We start from the raw sequence: 8,199 nt of genomic DNA on the forward strand, positions 1-8,199 counted from the left end.
TTTTGTTTATTAGTTTAAGTTGAATAAAAATGTAAAAATAATAAGCCCTCCCCCCAAATATTGATGCCTTTACAGAGAGGAAAATTTCCAGAAGACTTAGGACCCAAAGCTAAGAACACTGAATATCAGGACAGTCACTGAGGAACACATTCAACACTTTTCCCCTGCCGCTATCAGAATGTATAAATTGTGCTTGCAAAATATATTATGAAATGTTTATATTCTAAAAATACTACAGAGTTATGTAAAGGGACTACAGAGAAATTGCTGACTATATGAAGGTGCATTTTTCAATTTACATCATGAGAGAAAGTAAAAATAAATTATATTTAGTATCTAAGAAAACCACACCCACATTATAATATGGGTATTGAAAACTAGGTTACTTGGCTTTTATAAGGCAGCAAGGAATCAGGAAATTTTAGTTATTTCTCTTATAATCACCATTATCAGCTTAAAGGATCCATTTATTTAAAATCAGTCACTGTATATTCATTAGTGTTTATGAAATAAAACTAGTGAGCTTTACATAGTTACACATGTCAGTTTGCTATTTAAAACATGCAACAGCATTTGTCCTATTAAGAGTGAATTTGTAAGAATTCCAAAGACGGACATCATGCTTTTAAACTAAAGTTGTTAAGACATTATGTGAATTTCCATTACCAATTTTTTATAGGCAAAGAAGCATCTGACTGAAATGAATTCTTATGGTTTATTTTGATGAAGATACTTTTACTATATCATGAACAGATACATAAAGGAATCCAAAGCTCTATTGTAACCTAATTCCTGTTATAACATTGTTGTCATGTTCTACCCCTCGGATGACCACTTGCAGTGTAGTGATTAAAAAAAAAAAGAAAGAAATCATGAAAAACTGTGAGCTTTCCTTTGATTTCAAAAGTCCAAGAATTTCTAGCGTAGTTGGATTTTAGATTATGTTCAAAGCAGATCCAAATCAACTCCAGTGAAGTGGCCTTTGCTCTATTTTTGTACCAAAGAGCCCAGATGCTTTCTGTGATCCCTTCCTTCTCAAAAGTGCTGGGGTTCCTTAAAAGGTAGTCATTTCTCTAAGATACAACCCAGGTGCTTTGGGAAACTGCATTGACTTATTCAGGCCCTTAAATATCCCCCGATACAATCGATTAGTAATAAACCCAGAGATCAGTTTATTTGCTGAAAGGACCTGTCTCAGTGTGTGACATTGGTTATTTTGAGGAAAATAGATATAAATATGTATGAATTATATGTGTAGGTCAGGTGTAGATTGAGAAAATTGATACTTCTCAGTTTAATAATTTGATTTATTTCACCAATGGTTTCAAATCGCTTAGGCATGAGAAAATGCTGCTTAGTGGGCTTGAGAGTACAAGAATAACACTTTTGTTCTCAAAGCTAGGAGCTGGGTTTTATCACTCAAGGAGATGGTTCTAATCAATAGACTTAAATAAACGAATTCAGCAAGTTATGAAATACGGCATGGTAGGCGAGGGATAATATATTCTGCCTAATTAAATATATTGGTTCATTGAGAGTTACATGAATTACCAATTTTTAAAACACTAAAGTTTGATAAAATGCATGAACAGTAGAAAAAAGGCTGAACATTATTTTGGATGCTAGCTGCTTGGGAATTGTCATATCTGCTTTGAGATAAATATATAGATAGATATATATATAGAACTATATATCTTTGCTTTGTTTTATCCAGTACGTGTGCTGAATATCCTTCAGAAATCATGGAAAACTCACAACTGATACTAGAAACCATGAAATCACCTTTTAAACTGGTGCCATGTATCTGATAGTTCTCTTGTGTAACATTTCAAAACTGCCTTTTAAAATGATCTCAGAAGTCTGCAGATTTTAAATTATACTAAAAGCTTTGCACCTCTGGTGGAACACAAGCTTATAAAGAAACCGGCTCTATGATAAATGGTGCCTGTTCAGTGATATCGAAGTGTTGTTGGATTTTGTATTATAATCTTACGTGTTCACCACACTGCCACTTTTAAATGAGTCAGACAAATTGGTTTTTTTTAACATGATAATAGCATAAGTACCCTATTGTCTTTTAAAAAGGATTAAGTATGTGAAGAATGAAAATGTATGAGAAAGTATGTGTTTATAATGCAGTGTTTGCTTTTAATAAGAAACACATTTCTTTGAGTATTAAAGTACTTTGGGGCAACTGTGGCATATTTTGGTTCAACTGAGGTTTGAAAGTAACAAAAAGCATTCAGAATTCATGGCTATCTCTTAATGTGTTTGTGCAGCTGGGTTTGGGTTTCAAAATGTAATTCCAATATGAGGCCTTTAGCCATTCCCACCCATTCTTTAAGAAATCTTTTTCAAAAAAAGAGTCTGGAACAGCGAGGTGGTTGTGTGAGAGAATTGTCAGAAGCCTCCCCTCTGCTGTTAACTGATGTTGGTTAAGTCACCTCTTCTCTTTGGATCTCAATTTTTTATTTATCTTTATGGTGAAGTTGGAGGTCACATCGCCTTAGGTGTGAGCCCTATTGATATGTGACTGACAAAGACGATAAAATAGATCTGGAATTATTCCATTTAAAATGTTCAACTCTGATCTCTGTGGATAAGCAGTTTGAACGTAAAAAGTCATTGCTATTCTTGTCTGTAATGTAAATAGGATCCATTAGTAAAAGTAAAATTCAGTCTCATGTAGGGTGAATTGGATAACCATTTACACAAGAGATGGCTTTTTCCTTTGCTTAAGTAAACATTTTTGGATCGCCTCTGACGAACGAAAACCACAATTACATTTTAGAAAGAGATACTATAAGATATGTGTAACTTTTAGAATTGCACCAAATTAAGCTTATTTAAATGCTCTCATTTTATTAAAAGCTTAGAGCACAAAATGTAAGATGCTCAAGGTTTTTGAGTGCCAAGAGATCATTTATAATCCATTTGGAAAGGGGTCATCCATAAATTACATTTTAAAATTAGAAAGTGGTATAAGAATTTTAATTAAGCCAGCTTGTCTTTGAAACAGTATTATTTTATGAGATTGGCAGTAAAATATAAACATTCAGATTGAAAGTCTAGTAATTTATGTGTTTGATCACACAATTTATGATGTTGCTGCTTTCCATTAACAAGTCTGGAAATGCCTTTGTTACAGATAAAATAATGGTACTTTCATTTCCTAACAAGATGTTTTAGAAATAATTTATATTAAAGTGGATATTCATAATCCTTAAATGTTTCCTAAGCACTGTAAATTTATAACTGCCATCTCCAACTATGTCCTTATGATGTTATTTTTAAAAATATACTTAAGATAATTGTTTAAACTAAAAACCATAGTATTTTCAATTACTTGATTTCTCAGCTATAAGACTCAAAAATTTTCAATAAGAATATCCTATTCTATATTCTAAGGATTAATGTGTGATTATAGTGTCCACTTGTCACTATTTTTTAAATCGATGGACTTGAAAGTATTCAAACATTTAGATGGATGCATAGATATATTGCTAGTTCAGTCATAGATTGGAGTTTGCATATTGTAATGTAAATGTATGTCAACACTATTCTAGTTTATTATGACTGAAGTGTAAGTAAATAAAAAAGGTTGTAAAATGTGATGTGTATGTGTATATACTATATGTGTACTTTTTAAACTAGGTTTATGTCCTGACCCCTTTTTATACAGGTTGAATTTGAAATTACATTATATATACATATACTTTATTGTTCTAAATAAAGAATTTTATGCACTCTCAGAAGTTTTCCCTGTTGTTTGATATCTCAAGGCTATCACACATATTTACAACATAATTGAGGTTGTCCATGCCTGGCAGTCAGCTGGACATCCAACTCTTGGTTTTGGCTTAGGTCAATAAATTGAGCTCATGCTCAGCAAGGAATCTGTTTAAGATTTGCTCTTTCCCACCATAAGTGACTCTTAATCTCACAAAACAAACTGAGGGTTGCTGGGGGGAGGGGGGTTGGGAGAAGGGGGGTGGGGTTATGGACATTGGGGAGGGTATGTGCTTTGGTGAGGGCTGTGAAGTGTGTAAACCTAGCGATTCACAGACCTGTACCCCTGGGGATAAAAATATATGTTTATAAAAAATAAAAAATTAAAAAGTTGAAAAAAAAAAGAAAATAGCAGAAAAGGAATATAAAGTTTAAAAGCAAAAGGCATTTTTGCAATGACTCTGAGCTATTAAAATTATCTTGTTCCTAAAAAAAAAAAAAAAAAAAAAGATTTGCTCTCTCCCTCCCCCTCCTGCTTGTGTTCTCTAAAATAAATAAATCTTTAAAAAAAAAATGGTTGAGCATTTATTAAGCTAAAATCAAATTTTTCTACAAAAACTCATTAATCTAGATTTTGTTGCCATATGAACATGAGATAAATTATTCCAATTTAATAAATATTTACCAGTTACTGTCTTTGATTACCTGACCCATTAAGTTAACATTGTTTGATCTCAACATTATTTCTAATGGGGAAAAGATGTGAAAACCACTGTACTTTGTATAAAACAACACTGAAGTAATTACCTAAGTGCAAAGCTTGGAGCATGTCCTTAAAGCATGCAAGAAGGAAATGGATATAGATTAGGCAAGATTAGGGAGGAGTTAATATTTGGGCTAAGATTTACAAGGGTGAGACAAATTTTGACAGTATTATACCCAGTTTGAGCAACACTTTCCAAAGCGAGAAGCAATAGAATTTCTTAGCTTATTCTATCAAAACAAGCCAGCATGCCCTGAGCATGTAACACAAAAAGAGAGAGAGAGAGAAGAGCACAGTCTTGAATACCACAAGGAGGGTAGATAGCCTTAGGGACCATGGGAAACTTCCCATTGTGTATTTCTGAGAAGAGGAATGGCGAGATGAAAAACCACAGGGGCTCATGCGATTCAGGCAATACATTGTTATCTTGCTTAACCTCCGGTTGGTTTTTGATTCTTGAGACCACCTCCCCTAGTTTTATGACACAATAATTATTCACCCATTTCTTTCCAACTTTGCTGATTCTGCCTCCTCTGCTCAATGTTTATATTGCAAACTTTTGCCCATATAAGCCTAGACAACTAAATAGCCTCCTACCTGATTACACATCACTAGCCCTTTTTCAATCAGTTCCTTAAGTTAGAGTGAATAATTCAGAGAAATCTGATGTTACTTTTCTCTGGTTAAAACATTTAAATGATTTCTCATTACTTTCAAAGAAAGCCCAAATGCCTTCACAAAGCCCTGCTTGGTCCATCTCATTTTTTGCAGGGGGGAGTAGGGGTGGGATCAGTAATTGATTTCTTTCCCCTTTAAGTCATGAACATTGTGAGGGGTAGGGCCATGAATATTTATACCACTGTAATTCCCTAAATTTTAATACACATAATAAAGGTATAATTTAAAAAATTTACCTAATGTCTGATAAATTATTTTCTATAATGTTTTATTATGAACAATTTGAAATATATATAACGGGCAGAGTAGTATAGTGAAACCCTATGTAAGCATAACTTAGCTTCAACTAGACTCAACTACTGAAGGATCTTGTTTTATCTAAGTCTGCTATCTATTCCCCTTCTCCACCGCCCCTTCATATTTTTTTTAATTTTAAAAAACATTTTTTCCTCAAGATTTTATTTATTTATTTGACAGACAGATATCACAAGTAAGCAGAGAGGCAGGCAGAGAGAGAGGGAGGAAGCAGGTTCCCTGCCAAGCAGAGAGCCCGATGTGGGGCTCGATCCCAGGACCCCAGGATCATGACCTGAACCGAAGGCAGAGACTTTAACCCGCTGAGCCACCCAGGTACTCCTTCATATTATTTGTAGGTCAATACCTAAGAATATTTGAACTCTAAATATTTGTATGTGTACTTCTAAATTATAACTTTTTACAACATAACCACAGTACACTTGTCACACCTAAGAAAAAGGAACAATTTCTCAATATTAAAGAGTCAGTAAGTATTCACATTTCAATTCTCATATCATTGTACATTTCAGTATTGCACTACAGCAGGGTATAAACTAAAGGCAGAGTCTCCCTTTAACATTGAATTTAGGTTCTCCCAGAGATCAACACCAATAACTACTTGGTATTAACTTCCAGAACTTTTTGGCATGAGCATACCGTATATCTATCTACATATGTATATAGGTATACATGTATATGTATAATACTATTCTCTAACCTTACCTTTTCCATTTATTAGAAGAATTTGTAACACTCTGGATCAGCCCACATAAACCTTTATCTGCTGTGCCATAATGGCCAGAAAATTACAGACGGACATTGAGATCGTAATATAATATGTGCTCTTTAGAATTCCAGTCCATAAGTAGCAACATCCAATGTACTTTTAGAACTTTGGCTTCATCATCTTACTCAAAATTAACATGAGGCTCTCTTCTAAGAATATATCTACCTCTTCAGCCCTCTCAGGGGGTGTTTACCTTCCATAACTGTCACTGGGTTCAGAAATGGGTCCTCTGCTCTTTGTTGCTTCTTCGGTTTTGTTTTCTACTCCCTAAGCCCTCCCAGATTTGAATCTCATATTATTAGACTATATATCCACTGCCACTCAGTGTTGCTTCCATGTAGAACTCCCAGGTTCCTCTTTCTCATTTCTTAATGGTGTTAGCCCCTGGATCAGTGTCACTCAATTCATTTGTATTCCTGTCCTAATTCTTGGGATTTTGTTATGCACGTAAGTGATCCTTTCAACATTCTGTCTTTTCAGGTCCTTGGAACTTTTCTCCCAATGAACCACTTCTCAACACCACCCTAGCCACTTAGCCTGATGGTCTTCTTATAGACTTTATCATTGCCATTAACTGTAACCCATTCATATTTCAATTCCATGTATTCCATCTCTGACCACCACTTTGTATCTTTCCAATTTACTCCCTTTGATCCAGTGGGACCATCAATCTATGATTCTACCATTTTCTACTAACTGTTAATCTTTGATGTCCTCTTTCCTCTCTTTAAACAGGTTAAAATCCACAGTCCAGCATCATAATCACTCTCTTGCATATAGTTTCTTTTTGATCCCTCTCAGTTCCTAATATTTGCCTGGTAAGTGATAGTTCTCCACCCACTTTTATTTTTTTTTTTCTTTAAAGATTTTATTTATTTGACAGAGAGAAATCACAAGTAGGACAAGTAGGCAGAGAGGCAGGCAGAGAGACAGGAAGAGAAGCAGGCCCCTGCCGAGCAGAGAGCCCGATGTGGGACTCAGTCCCAGGACCCTGAGATCATGACCTGAGCTGAAGGCAGCAGCCCAACCCACTGAGCCACCCAGGCGCTCCTCTCGACCCACTCTTTATCTGCGCTTGTATGGCTAAACATGACTGGTATAAATTAGACCATCATGCTTATTCATTTCTCTATAGAGCCCTTCCTGTCAAGTGGGTCTTAATGCTGATCCAACAATTATATTTCTCATCTATTGCTCTTCTCTAGTACTTTTGCTTTTCCATTTTCATAGCTATTTTATACATTTTCTCTCCTCAACCCTTCACTGCACTCCCCATTCTCACTCTTAGCTCATAATCTTGATGGCTGTTTTACCTTGAAAATTGAAAAAATAAATAAATAAATAAAAGAGAACTTCCAAACACTCCTAACACCAGGAGGCTGATTTTCTGTGAAATTAAAGAAACTTAAATTTATGGTCCTCATACCTCATAGATCTTTTTATACATCATAGGAAGGAATTAGCAATATATTCAGGTAGTAATATGTTGTTGTAAAATTTGCAGCCACTTCCATTTATCTTTAAGGTATTAGTGTTCTGGTGTGGAAATGGCTTCTAGAAACACTCTCATTGACCACTGTCCCAGTTCACTAGGACACCATGACCAAAAAATGTGAGCAGAGGTTGCATTAGGATGCCTTAGTGAATGTGTCTTATGGACTGGTACCAGAATTATGTGGGTAATGGATGAGAAATAAGGTTTGAAATGAATGGAGGCAGAAACCAGTTGGTGAAAATTCTCATGGTCATCACAGTCACCTGATGCGTAAAATTATAGGTGGAAGAATCAGTTTTTATTAATGCCTGCTCAAGTCCTTGGTAGCTTTCCCCAACAAGAAAATTTTAAGTAATATAATTATACACAAAATCATACATTTTTTCCTCTTAATTGTGAGGAAACACAATAGAATTTAATAAAATTGCTATGTTTATAGAACCAGAAAAT

Source organism: Neovison vison, chromosome 12 (genome assembly GCF_020171115.1).
Source record: "Neovison vison isolate M4711 chromosome 12, ASM_NN_V1, whole genome shotgun sequence".
NCBI lineage: Eukaryota > Metazoa > Chordata > Mammalia > Carnivora > Mustelidae > Neogale > Neogale vison.